General features: G+C 47.9%; 2 long non-coding RNA genes and 1 pseudogene across 3 annotated transcripts in view; 2 read left to right on the plus strand and 1 right to left on the minus strand.

The window, feature by feature from the left end:
* Positions 1-14,620, minus strand: part of LOC144767390 (uncharacterized) — a 195,157-nt gene that overhangs the window by 45,369 nt on the left and 135,168 nt on the right. The window lies entirely within an intron of this gene.
* Positions 1-14,620, plus strand: part of LOC144767391 (uncharacterized) — a 159,719-nt gene that overhangs the window by 11,952 nt on the left and 133,147 nt on the right. The gene's annotated exons all lie outside the window — the stretch shown is intronic.
* LOC144767389 (GTP-binding protein Rhes pseudogene) lies at positions 11,174-14,487 on the plus strand (annotated as a pseudogene). The gene has a single exon (XR_013598185.1). The product of XR_013598185.1 is annotated as a GTP-binding protein Rhes pseudogene (transcript).

Below are 14,620 nucleotides of genomic sequence, written 5' to 3' on the forward strand. Positions count from 1 at the left end.
GAATTAATCCTGAAGCACACCCTTTTGTTTTGATTACTCAAACTTAATTCTCTTTCTGTACTTTAGTGTGGGTGGAGAATGGGCATTCCCATGCAACCACCCAAGGTTTCTCACGCTAACCCCAATTTACTAAGTAAAGTAGATTGGGTTTAGCGTGAGAAAACTGCGCCTTTTTAAAGTAGGTGCAAGGAAGGAGAAATGCTTTCATTTCTCCTTCCTTTTCCCACTTTGCATGCGTGCTGCACTGTGCAGTATGCATGCAAAGTGGGAAAAGCTTTGCATCTTGTCTAGGCATGGTATTTTGTACAGGAAGGCTACCCTTCCTGTACAAAACCTATGCTACACTCATGCACATACCCTAGCACTGTGGCACTAAGGTGTGTGTGTTGTGCACGGCAGCTGTAATCCGAGCCGGCACAAGGGAAATGGGAGGAGAGAGCCATATCTTTCAAGATATGGCTCTCACCTGCTCCCTCCCTGTCATGCAAAGCAGCACAGCCTCGCGGTGGACTGCGCCTCGTTGCGTGACTTTTTATTAAATATACCCCCTTTATGTCCTCTACTCAGAGAAGTGGGATTCACTTCAATGTATGTTTACTAGAACAGGAAGAGCAGCTGCACAAAATTGCTGCATAGTGGCTTACATGAGGCTGAGTCCCAGAGCAGGGGATTAGTGTCTGCAAGCACAAAGGGATCTGGGGGGAATGGGCTAAGACTGCTCACTGGTGCAGATGGTGCTTATGACAACAATAAGTGCAATCAATTGTATGCATGATGTGAAGGACACTGATCCATCCAGGGGTTTGTGGGTGGGCTGACCTGCCAGCAGTCACTGGACAAGGATTCTTGAAAGTAAATAAATGGCCATAATTGCTGCATCTAACCTCATTAGCGAAAGCATACAATCAAGGTTCATAAACTGTGGACAAAGGCTCTGCTTAGGAATGATTGCTGCAATGCTATTTCTAAGAGTAAATTGTGGCTGTTGATAAGAAAGTACTGTGGGGCATATTTACAAGCCACTTTTATTGACTTTCCGGTAGTGTAGTGCCATTTTCCATATTTACACTTAGCGTGGCTTAACTCCACCTTTTAAATATGCCCCTTTCCACCAAAGTCCTCTGTAGCAAAGGGCTTGCAGTTGGTGTTGCTGTGGGCATTCCACCGTAACACCCATTGCTTTTTGACACTGCCCCAGATTTATAAGGCTGAGGCAGCGCCAAAAATGAACGCCAAAGAATACTAGGCTTTAGAATGTCGATATTAATTTCTCCTTGTTTTTGCTCTTTTCATGCTGCACACATGGAAAGAGCAAATTACCTTTATTGATTGTGTATGTGCAGGAAGGTGTCCATTTCTGCACATAAACAATCGTCCCTGTAGCACAGGCACCCATGCAACATGGCAACAGGGTGCCTGCACTGGCGCTTGGCAGCCTTTTTTGCGCTAGGGTTAACACAGGGTTGCACCGTATTCTTGTGAATATGGCGCATGCCTGCTTTTTCAAAATGTCGGAGCGCGGCACTGTCTAATTTTGCACAGCTAAGTGCTCCAACATTTTTTTTGTAACAATGCCCCCGTGTGTCTCCAGCCATTGGTCAACGAAAACAGGAGGTGAACTGTTTACTGTTAAATTTGTGAGGATGGCAAAGCAACTTAAATACGGACTGCACTCACACTTCCCTCAGCTTGCAACACTACCACAACCACTCTCAGATTCCAACATCACTCACAGAGTACTAATCACATTCTATAGAAGCACTCCGCACATATTAACAGTTTTACCACACTGACAGCACTCCCACAATCATCAAATAGCAGCCGCACACTACCAGAAACACTCACATGGCCTCCCAGATTAAAACTCACTGACAACAATCACAGCCCTCAAGAGTAGGAGTCCAACATTACTGACAGCTCTCTCAAACCCCTCACATACTTGCAACCTCACACTATCAACAACATTCTCATTTCCCTCACAGACTAGGAGTCACCCACTACTGACAGCACTCTCCGGCTTCTCACTAGGTGTCTCACACCACTAACAGCACTCAAACAACCCTCACAGGCAAGAAGTCACACACTAAGGATATCCTGGAGCACTCTCACACACCTCACGGGTGACCAGTTTCGCACTACGAGAAGAACTCACACCCCTCACAGGCGAGGAGGCATACACTACTGTTATCCAGAAGCACTTTCACACCCCTCACACCTCAGCAGCAAAGCCAGTAAGTCCGGCTGAAAACTGAAAGTGTATCATCTTTGATTGTGAGCTTGTGTATGGATTATGGTATTTGTGTGTGTATTATGGTAGATGGGCAAGTGGGTTAGTAAAAGGACGAGACAATGGGTTGAGGAACAGATACTTGAGTAAAAGATGAGCTACTGAGTACATGGATGGTGATTGAGTGCCTTTATGAATGGATGAGTTTGCCTGCATGGATGGATGTAAACATCCGGCTAACTTCAGTAATAAGCCACACATATTGACGCTGCCAATGTTTGTTCAGATTGTGAATATGCTTCCACAATGCCTGAGGTGCTGAGGGTGAGTACATTTTTGCAAACATGAAACATGACCAGAAGAAGTGAAACTGAGATCCCATTAAAAGGCAAAAAGCTGATTCCATACCTCCATTGATTTCCTGCGGAACCTGTGTGTAATATGCAAATCTCGCTGTTTGTTTTCTTGAGGGAAGGGGGTTATATGCACAGTAAAGAGAAGCAAGATGGTAAGGAATAAAAAAAGTAACCACTTCTACCACCGCACAAAGACGGTTTGTATATTTTCACACTGCTTTTGGAAATGAGAGCTGCTCCCCACTCGCACCACACCCACACGTTTGCCCTATAGTTCTCCTTTAAAATTCTGAGGACTGTGGGCAGCGCTTTCCATGAAATGAATCTATATACATGATGCGTTTTATATTGATGTACAAAAACTGTTTTATTCAATAAGCTGTTCTACCAGCCCTGTATTCCACAGCGTCTCCACTGCTCCACAAGCCAATTTTCGGTACCTGCAAGCAAACAGGGGCAGGGCAGGACACCAGTTGAACAGTGCTGAGACCACCAAACTCACTCATATAGTTAGACAACATTCAGTGGCAGCGTCAGACACTAACCTGTGTCGCTGGAAGTTGGACCCTCCTAAAAGTGTGAAAACTCAGGTTGAGCCCTTCAACTCAGTTTTTAATGCCCGCAGCACTGCCTCCACCTTTCAACTGGCTTGAGGTCGATGAAATTAGGGCCGTTGAGTTGGGCTACAGAAACAACGATTATTTTAACAACAAAGTGACAGCACTGTAGCAGCAATCATGTGAAACAACCTCCTTTACCCTCATGGAAATACTTGAGTCACACTTTAAGCAAAAGGAAGCTGGGGTCAACTTTGGGGCCCACCAGTAGGGGGGGGGCACAGACCACAGACGCAGGAATGGTGTGATAAAGGCCGCTTTATTGGAATCAGGTGCACCCTGCAACTTCTCAACCTTGGCCTGTGCCTAACTAAATAAATGAATGCCTAACAACCCCCCACCCCCTCCCCTAACTGGATCCCCAACATTGCAACATCATACAACATCCCGTCTGCAACATACCCCCCAGCCTACCAACTGTAAATGACCCCAGTGTCCCCTACCACCTACCGAAACAGCCCAGGCCTCCTCAAATGCCCCCAGATACCCCCCTTTCTTAAATAGGAGAAGCGCCAAGACGAGCGCAGCACACCAGCACCTGATCCAGCAACAACACAAGCAGTCCCTCACTACCCAGCGTTCACCCATGCACCATCATCCAAGAAAATTTTCCTCCAACCACCAAACCACTGACAAAACAGCAGGAACCCACTAAAAACAGGACGGGAAGGCGGGATAAATTTGTGCCCCCACTGCCCTAAGACCGCCTGCTGTGTCACTGCACACCAAAATGGTGGACAGTGATACAAGATGTCCGGTGGTATCGCCCCCCCAGCCCAAAAACAGCCCAAAAGTAGCCCAAATGCCCTCCCACAGCCCAACAGGCCCAAAAAACCATCCTGCAATTTCGAGTGCCCCTCCCGCCTACGGCCCCAAAACTACCTGTGGGGGCAAGCAGTGCTTTAAATGGGCCGGTACTCACCGGTACTGAGTACCGGCACTTCTTATTTCTATCCCTTCGAGTACCGGCACTTCAACCCCCGCCAAGGAGAGTACCGGTACTCATGTCCGATGTACTGATTATCGCGAATTCTGCCGTATACTATTTTAAGTACCCCTGGAGCCCTGTGCTGGACGTGTGGGTGTTGAAAATGTCGCCTTCACGCTGAGCTTGACAGAGCAGTGTCCGTACCGTTCAGACACTGCTCTGTCAATCACATTTACACTACAGTGTGCATTTGTGCACACCCTGGGAATCCAGGCGACCCACTGAGAGCGGCAATTAAGGAAGCCACTGGAGGTAAGGAGTTGAAAGCGTCCTTTATCCTGCGTGAGACTTTTGTGTGAGTGTTTGATTGGGAGTGTTTAACGACTTGTGTGCTTGTGTACGTGAAGAGGAAAGAGAGCATGTGCATACTAAAACTCCTCTATGCGGGTGAAAGTCTTGCACTTGCGAGCCGAGCTACTAGTGCGTACAAAAAAGAACAAAGCAAGGAAAAGAAAATGATAGGCTAGTCGAAAGTCATTGCTGTCCTCCAATAAGATGCTGTGACGGGCTGTGTTAAAAGTCCAGTGGGCAAGAGCAGAAACATGTACTGTATGTTTTTTTTATAGTATCAATCTGAAAGAGCAAGTGCCTTTCAGCATTTGTGATAAGGACTGAAAATAGTAATTGTGCCATAAATAAAGTAAACAAGGGGTGTTGTGCCTTAATGTGCCTTCTATAATCGGGTTCAAGAAAAATTCCCCTATTAACGTGATATCAGCAGAGGCCTGTGGTTCCAGTGCATGAAAGGGGCCATCAGCGTGGAATGCCCATTAAACGCCCAACCAATACATAAGTGCAAACAATGTCACCAAGTGAGCGATATAGCTCCCACCCCCCAGTACTATATGAAAGCGCCATCACTTGATTTAACATTCACAGTGAAATGGGGATACCTTTCCTGGGGGTGGGGGGTACTAAAGGTAGAGGCTGTCATTTAATGTGCCATTGATACTGAAATGCAAGCACTACATCTTTATGCGTGATCAGTCCTAAGACCATATATATTTCCCTTGATATCAGAATTAGATACAGGCGTAGTCCCTTAATCTGCCATCCATGCTAAAATGACGGTACTTTCTCCTACTTGTCTGCCGTCACTACTGATGGCCACATATAGGCCCTATTTGGGAATTTTATTATGCAGGAGTTGACATCTGTGCCGCCATTAGTACTAAAATGCCCCTTACAGTGCCATCAGCCCTGAAAGTAGGTCTGCCCACTTAATAGTCTGTCAGACCGGAAATGCAGGAGGCTCCCGTGGACATCCTGAGTACAGATGCAGTTACCCAATGTTGCATCCACTGAAGTTTTTTAAAAGAAAGTGTGCGGACTGCTTTGCATGTGCATGTGTGCTCGGGCCTGTGTGAGTGTGTGCCCACACGAGTATATGAGTATTGACTTGAGCCCAATGCAAATAAATGATAATAATCAGGGCCACTGTAATCATGCGGCAGGCTTGATATAATTATGCAGCAACAAAAGGCAAAGCATGCAGTGTAATGCAGAACATTTGCTGATTGTATTAATTATTTTGTCATTTTATACTTGTTAATACTGTCAGGGCATAGGTTACATTTCAGTTTAACACCCAAAGATAGCAATAATACAACAGCTGGTAGTAGTGTCATTGTATCATGTCCCACCTCTAGCCCCGCCCATAGCCCGCCCACTAGCCACACCTCTAAATCAATTTGATGAGTACCTGCACTTATTTTTTTCCATTTAAAGCACTGGGGGCAAGCCTCCCGTTGGTCGGCTTCCCTCCAAATCCCCATTGTGGATTGACATTGTTCTTGGAAAATGGAGGAACTGTGTTTAGGTGTCGAAGAACTCACCCAGGGTTCCTCACTGGAAAGGAAGGTGCGTAGGGATGATATTGAGTTTCAGGCCCGGTTCTAGAGGGTGGGCCGGGTGGGCCAGTCCCACCCAAACATGAGCTGTGGGCCTCGCAGTGAGGACATGAAGGCCAATAGAAAATTGGCACTTCAAAACGTTCCTCCAAACGTTGTTTTTCTTCCTTTTCTGGGAAATGCGTGATTGGGCCTGGGCTCTTTTTCAGAGCCATCCCAAATCACCCAACTCCTTTAAGAAAGGTGGGCTGTGTCGTGCAAGTACAATAGGGGAATGGGGAGATAAAACAAATTCTTTATTTGACACCAAGTAACGTTTGCCTACCGTCCTGTGCTGCGTGGATATTTCCATTTCTGTTCAGCATTGGAGAAAAGAAGTTTGTTTATTCTTATTTACCTTTCCTGACTCCTGCAGCTGCTTATCAGATCGGGCAGTGACAAAAGAGACACAATAATGTGTTACTATTTGTTATTATTTTTTAAATCTTCACGGGCCCAGCAAGGCACATACTTTGTGTATGCTTCATTTAAATTGTTTTTATCATTATCATGGCCAAGGATGCAAGACAACAATAAAAAATGTCCAGAGAACTGGTGATTAATGATCCTGCTGGAGAGCAGTCCTTTGCCTGTTGGTAGTTTCGAAATGTTGATAAGCTGTATTTTATTTGGATAGCTCAGTGGGTTACTGCCTTTGTCACGGAGATTCTTGTGTTACTTGCAGTTCATACATTACAATCCTAACATAGAACAGTGACCTATGAACTGTCATCAAAGAGCTGCATACAAACATGAATGGTATAGTTAGAACTTCACTTTTTTTTGCTACTATATAGTTAGAAATACCCCAGTCTTTATTTTAATATTGCTAAAAAAGTGTTGGGGCTGATATACATTTGTATTAGTAAAGCCTACCCCTCAACCACTGGGGTATGCTTTAAATTCTGAGTTTGTGCTTCCCCAGCCCAAACCCTCTTAAAATAGACTGCCCACCAGTATGGATGACATGTAATTCTTACACCTTGTAATCCTCATTGGCTCATGTGACTTTCCTTATAGACTGATTTACAAACGTATATGATTCATTGTCTCTGTATAACGTGTGTGATGTAAAGTACTGTGACATCATACACTATGAGTTGCGCTATACAACAAATGAAATGCATATGAGAGGGGGCTACAGAGAGATGAAGGGCACTGTTGGAGGGTGGTAGTAATGGTAACTGCAGAAAAAGATGTCAATGGTGAGGTGCCTAAAAAGACTTTCGCACTAGCGCTAAAACCGGTCCTGTCATGGCCTTTCTGTTTTTATTTAATTAGCAGTCGGGTCATAAGGGCTACTGTGGAACATATTTTAAAGTGTGTACTAATTATATTTACTGCTATATTCAATGTTTTAAGTTTGAAGGTGATTTTACTAATGTTTTTTACGGGATTAATGAAAGTAGAGCTGCATGGTGGCTGATATGGGGCTGTGGCCCAAGGTCAGCTGTAAGATAAGGTGCACAGGAGAGGGATGGTAGAAAAGTGGATAATCGGGCCTGGAAGTACTTGTGTTGAACCTGGCCTGTTGGAATTTGAGGGTTTGCTCTTAAGTCCAGCCATTGCTCTTACTTTCAAATAACTCTCCACATGCTCTGTATACACACAGAATTGATCCGTTGTAGCATGGTGACTGTTTGGAAGTAAATATACAGTAATCTAGGGTTTGTAGGCTACCACAAGAAGTGACAAATTGGGCCCACAGTGGCCCACCCAAATGCACCCTTAGCCCACCCAACTAAGACTTCCGGGAGCCGGGCCTGTTGAGTTTACAGTTAAAAGCTTAAATCTGTTGAAAATGAAGTCCAAGACAACCAGATCCAGCTATGAAGCACCTCTTCATCCAGGAAATGTGTTCCAAGCCTGAACACATTTTACCATGGCGGACAACTGTATCCAGGAGTAAAGCAACGTGCAAAAAGAGATCCAACCATTCATGCATACTGCAATTTTTATTATCAAATACAAGAACTGATTACAATGGCAGATTCAGTCATTCATCCCCTTCTTACCTAGGAGAGTGCCATAGAATAAGGACATGTCCAGCAATGCAGCATTTCTTCAACCAGAAGTGGTAAGAGAAGTGAGGGGCCCAACCATATTATACAGCTACATGCATTCCAGGTACTTAGTGAAGGGACGGATCCAACCATACAGCATTTGTTTATCTCTTCATCCAGGAGAGATGCCCAGTTTCATGAAGAGTCGACCCACGCAGACCAATGTATCCAGGATAAGCTGTCCAAAAGAATGGATCAATCCACACAGCACATCATATTCGTGGAAGAGAAGTAATTCCAACAATCCTGCATGCATCTTTTCAAGAGTCAGCAGGGCGACAGGGTCAGCCATGCAGAATGTATTTAAACAGGACAGCAGCCCAGTGCAGGGACAGACCCAAACCTGCAGCATCTCTTTCTCTAGGAGAGGCTGTGAGTGCAGCAGCTGTTCCATACATCATGCAGTTTAATTCGAAAACAAATGCAACCAAGCACCATTCCTTCCCAATGAAATGGGTTGAGTGCATGAACAGACCACAAAGAGAGCCCCTTTATATCAGGACAGTGGACTGTGCAGCCACCGACCCAAACATGCAGTACCTCCTTATCCAGGAGAGGAAACATCCATTCTTAGAGCACCTCTTTGTTTACAAAAGGTCCTCAAGAGATTCCACCATGAGGGACGCCTTGACCCACCCGCTGCACTCAGCACAGAGACAGGTGTAACCATGCCCCAGCTCTTTATCGGCAGAGGTGATTATTTCAGGCACAGACCCACCGTGCCACCACTCCATAACAGGGAGGGATGCTCAATTCAGCGACAGATCGATTCTTATGCCACCTCTTAATGCAAAAGATATCCTCAAACGAGTCACAGACCTAACTGTACAGCACATCCTTACCCATCAGAGGAGCTCTGCACAGAGATAGATAGAGCCACACAATATGTTTATTCGGGAAACATTGCTTGCCTAGACAACATAAGAGTATCCGCTTACCTGGAGAGGCACTTCTTATGCAGGCCCTGCTGAGAAGTGCCAGTGCTGCCACGCTGAATGAATAGCAGCCCTGCACCCCACAGACCAGTGCTGATGGGATCTCATTCAAAGAAGAGCTTGTCTACTAAAAAAATCTGCTACAGTCCATTAGAAGTTTGATAGCCTTGCTAAAAGTTCCAGTACTAGCCCATTAAAAAAATAACAGGCGATGCTATACAGTGTGGATACTGTTCCATTAAAAGCCAGAAGCCCTTCTGAACGAGCTGGGATTGTCTCGTGATAGTATTTTAGTCCTAATGAGTGCTGTTACTCAAGTACAGTAGCTCTGCTAACAAGATACAGTGATAGTAGCAGTAAGGCAGTCCTGCTGAGGAGGATTGCACCTCAAAGTATAGCAGTTCTGCTTAGAAGTGCTAGCATACTCCAATTTTAAGTGTAACAGACCTGCTTGAATGTGCTGCTACTGTAGAAAGTAAAAAAAAAAATAGCCTTTTGAGTAGTGCTGTTAGTTTCCGGCACAGTAATGGTCACCATTTCACATTTACCCTCGCATGATGATAAACAGATGTTCAGTCCCCATGGTCATTCAAACCTTGCCCTCTCTGCTGAGAATGCTAACAGGTGGAAGAAAGAAACCTCTTGCCATGCACAATCAGTGCAGCAGATCTCTATGTGCAAATACAGAAGCCGCGCAGTATAAAAACGGAGCCCAATATATTTGCTTTGCCACGGCACATTCTGTTTTGCACTTATCTGCCTCTCCTTCCGCTCTCTTATCTGCCAGTTTGAGGAGCGCTCAGAGGCAGGGATTTTCTATTGTTAGGGACTGAATAGAAACTGGAAATTTGCATTCCTCACTCCAGGCACCTTGAGGGGAATCGAGCTGCTGCGGAAGGGTTTGACAAGGAACAACGAGGAGAGGCAATGACGACCTGATGAGCCGGCTGGGGGAAAGGTGAAAGTGTGGCTGGACACAGGCTCTCTCAACACCCTGGAAATGTCAGCAGATTAGAAGAGCCACATCTCTACCATATCAAAAAAATGGACGATGCTGAACACATCTCACCAGGTGCGCTGCACATAACCAAACACGGAAACTCTCACAAACACACATAAATCTACTCTCTTTCACAAACACTCTCTTTCTCTGGCTACCATTCTCATCCTCGCTTCTCTCTACGTATGTCTCTTCCTTTTCTCTCTCTCTCTCGTGATATCTTCCACTCCCTCTTCCTTTCTCTGTCTCTCGCCACTCTCACCTTCTTTCCCTCTGGCTCCTACGTTTTCTCTCCCGTTTTCCCTCTTCCTCTCCACCTCGCTTTCCCCCTCTCCCTCTCTCTCTCCCGAACCCCTTAGCTCTCTCCCCCTCGTTGACTCTTCTTCTTTCTCTCTCCCTTTATTTCGATCCCTAGCTGTCCCTCTCTTGCGGTAAAGAACGGGAAAAGGAACAATGCTTAGAATCGTAAAATATTTGCCTTCCAAAATTGAGCGCGCTTAAAAATATTCAGAATCTTATTATTACGTGCTATTTCTTTTCTGCCTGGAAGCGCCTAGAGGCGCTCCGGTTTGCATGTGCTGTGTCACTAAAGACTATTCATTCACCCAAGCTTGGTGGCCTCCGGCCACTGTAGCAAATGAGACTTCCTAACTGTCCCTTCCTCGTCTCCCCCAGACGGCTCTGGGACCCTGCAGATAAGCTTTTGACAGGAGGCTCTTTGTGAACCGTGTTTCACTGTCCCACTCCCACATCCTCTCCTCCTCCAGCCTCGGTTTATTCCCGCCACCTGTAGGTCTCGCGCGCCACTCATCTGTCGGCGCCCGCAGGATTTGTTCTTGAAATGCGCGCAGATGAAATGCACCCGACCACACGCATTCTCCTCAAGCGCGTGCCGCCGCGGACGGCACTTGGAGAAGGTGCTGTTGATTGGCACCTCTCTCAGAGCCTCCGTCCATCCTCCCCCCCCACCCCGCCTTCTCTCTAGCCCCTCCCCCCTCCCGTCTCACTATCCACAGGCTGGGGCTGGTTTGATTGGACGGTCACTGAGGGAATATGAATAAATAAAGAGCATGAGAGCGGAGAGGCGCTGAGGCAGACACCAGCGGACCGGAGAGCTGAGCGGCGGACACCAGTGCAAACTGGGCTTCACACCTGTTTGTCCATCTCGGGCGTGGAGTGAGTGAGCTTGGAGCTTTGAATCGCTTCTGCGAGCTGCCCGGCTGCGAGCAAGTAACCGGCTCCACAGCCCACACCTGGCTCCAGAGCCCTTGAAGTTCTGAAGGTCTTCCAAGGAGACCCGGCCCGGCGCTATGTCCCTGGAGGTGAAAGAGAAGAACCAGGTCCGCCTGGTGTTCCTAGGGGCGGCAGGGGTGGGGAAGACATCCCTGATCCGCCGCTTCCTCCTGGACACCTTTGAGACCAAGTACAAAAGGACGGTGGAGGAGCTGCACAGCAAGGAGTACGAGGTGGGCGGGATGACCATCACCATTGAGATCATGGACACCAGTGGGAGCTACTCCTTCCCGGCCATGAGGAAGCTCTCCATCCAGAACAGCGACGCCTTCGCTTTGGTGTACGCCATCGACGACGCGGAGTCCCTGCAGGCCGTGAAGAGCCTCCGTGAAGAGATCTTGGAGCTCAAGGAGGACAAGCTGGTCCCCATCGTTGTGGTGGGCAACAAGGTGGACGCCGAGGAGGCCCGTCAGATCCCCACCGAGGAGACGCTGTCGCTGGTCGAGCTGGAGTGGAACAACCGCTTCGTTGAAGCCTCAGCCAAGGAGAACAAGAACGTGCTGGAAGTATTCAAGGAGCTGCTCCAACAGGTCAACCTGCCCAGCCGCCTGAGCCCTGCCCTGAGGAGAAGGAGGGAGACCATCCCCAGGGAAAACCTGCTGAGGCCACCCATGAACAAGACCAACAGCTGCAGCATCTGTTGAGCCCAGGGCTGGGCACTCAACAGACAGAACTGCTCTAGGGACTGATCTGAGAACAATTCACGCCCTGACTCTTTAAGACTTGAGGAATATTCGATCAAAACAAAGACCCTGCAAGTGAGATTGTGCACTATTCGGTGCCATGGTGGGCTCATCCGGGGAGAAGGGCGCAGCGCGCACGCCTGGGACCAATAACAGACTTGGTTGTAGCTTATACTCTGCTCTGACAACCTCCTCTTTTAGGACCCTGGACAGCACTTCGAGCAGACTTCTCTAAATGGTTTGACAGTACACCGGGTGAGGCCTATTCTTTAAATCCCACATTCAGGTTTTCCCAAGGCTCTTTCCAAACCCTGGATAGGGCTTGTACCGCCACTACACACTGTGCTAAGTCGCTTTCCCAGACCTTGATAGCATTGAGAGCCTCACCTTCTCACTGAACCTGACAGCTTTTCCCCTCAGTCTCTTCCCTAACTTTGACAGAGCACATTGCCAGTCCTGTTCAACAAACCTGCTGAGCATGGCAAGCTCATTCACCAAACCTTGTCAGTACCATAAGCAAGCCCTCTCATCAATTCTCTGCATTTTTAGCAAACCTCTGTCCTAAAACACAAAAACATATTTCCCCTCTGGAGCTTCCTATGCCATCATCACGATTGTGTGCCAAGCTTTCTTCTCCAGTAATCACCAATACACTCGGCTAGGCCTCTGCCATAAAACCTGGAAGAATTTTGAGCCAAGCATCTTCAATAAAGTTCAACGATTTTGACAGGCGTTTCCCTAACTCTAAAAAGAGCATATTTCTCCGTCTTTCCTCCACACATTGTAAGAAGAGTGTGCCAAGCCTCCTATGCCAAGCCTGTCCCCCATTGTGTACTGTGCCATGCCTTTCCCTGAAGCATTCTGTGCCAAATCTGTTCCCTAAACCTCGACAGACAGCGGCGCAGCAATTGTGCCAGGGACCCCAATGCTAACAAGGTAAATGCCGCCATTACATGGCAGTAAAGCCCGATATAATTGGGGTGCGGCGGGCCCCTCACATTTATGGGCCCCGGTGCCACTGCACCTTCTGCCCTAATGATAACGATGCCCCTGTCGACAGCATCCTGAGCCAGACCTCATTCCCAAAGATCGACAACATCCTGATCTATGTCTTTCCCCCCACCCTGACTGCACAATGAGCCATAGCTTTCCTCAACACAGCCATCCTGATCTGAGACGCTAAGACGTGTCCCTAAACATGGACAGCATTCTGAGGCACGCCTTTCACCAAACAATGACAGCATCCTGAGTCACACCTTTCACCAAACAATGACAGCATCCTGAGTCACACCTTTCACCAAACAATGACAGCGCCCTGAGGCACGCCTTTCACCAAACAATGACAGCATCCTGAGTCACACCTTTCACCAAACAATGACAGCGCCCTGAGGCACGCCTTTCACCAAACAATGACAGCATCCTGAGGCACGCCTTTCACCAAACAATGACAGCGCCCTGAGGCACGCCTTTCACCAAACAATGACAGCATCCTGAGGCACGTCTTTCACCAAACAATGACAGCGCCCTGAGGCACGCCTTTCACCAAACAATGACAGCATCCTGAGGCACGCCTTTCACCAAACAATGACAGCGCCCTGAGGCACGCCTTTCACCAAACCTCCACAGCATCCTGGCCCACTCCAGCCTCCTTCCCCCCAAACCGCAAAAATATCCCGAGCCACACCTTTCTCCAAACCTCCACAGCGCTCTCAGGCACGCCTCTTCCCTAACCCTCGACTGCATCCTGAGCCACGCCGCTCCCCCAAACCTCAACAACATTCCTAGGTACGCCATTACCCCCAAACTTCCGCAGCAGCCGAGACACGCTTCTTTTGCCAAACCTCCACAGCATCCAGAGTCACGCCTTTCACCCACACCTCAACAACATCCCGAGCCACGCCTCTTTCCCAAACATCAACAGCATCCTGACCCATGCCGTCCGCAAACCCCCACCGTATCCCGAGCCTCAGCAGCATCCTGAGACAAGTCTCTTCCTTAAACTTCGGCAGCACCCTGAGCCGAGCCTTCGCCCCAAACCTCGGCAGCATCCCGAGACACGCCTCTTTCCCAAACCTCGGCAGCATCCCGAGACACGCCTCTTTCCCAAACCTCGGCAGCATCCCGAGACACGCCTCTTTCCCAAACCTCGGCAGCATCCTGCCCCCTGCCTTGCCACTAACCCTGACAACATCCTGAGCCACAGAGCCACGCCTTTTCCCTAAACCGCGACATCATTTAGATCCAAGCCTCTTGAATAAAACTCGACAGTATTTAGAGTGAACCCTTTTCTCGTACGCGTGACCCCATGTATGGGGTCCTTTGATGCACTTTGTTGTTTGTTCTATTGGAAGCACTGTCGGCATTTGTCTCTGTTGGTTTTACACTTTGCCGAGAGAGGTTGGTGTTGTTTTTTCTATGTGCCATGTTCAATAAATGACGTGCTAAGAAGTAAAGAGGGGTGAGATGTTCCACTGATGTGCAGCCCCGCCCTGCGGGGTGAGAATCCTCCTTCCCCGGGGGCTCTTTGTCCATCCGTCTGTCTGCGCACCTGTCATCCGTCTCGCCGTTA

Source organism: Lissotriton helveticus, chromosome 7, assembly GCF_964261635.1.
Source record: "Lissotriton helveticus chromosome 7, aLisHel1.1, whole genome shotgun sequence".
Lineage (NCBI taxonomy): Eukaryota > Metazoa > Chordata > Amphibia > Caudata > Salamandridae > Lissotriton > Lissotriton helveticus.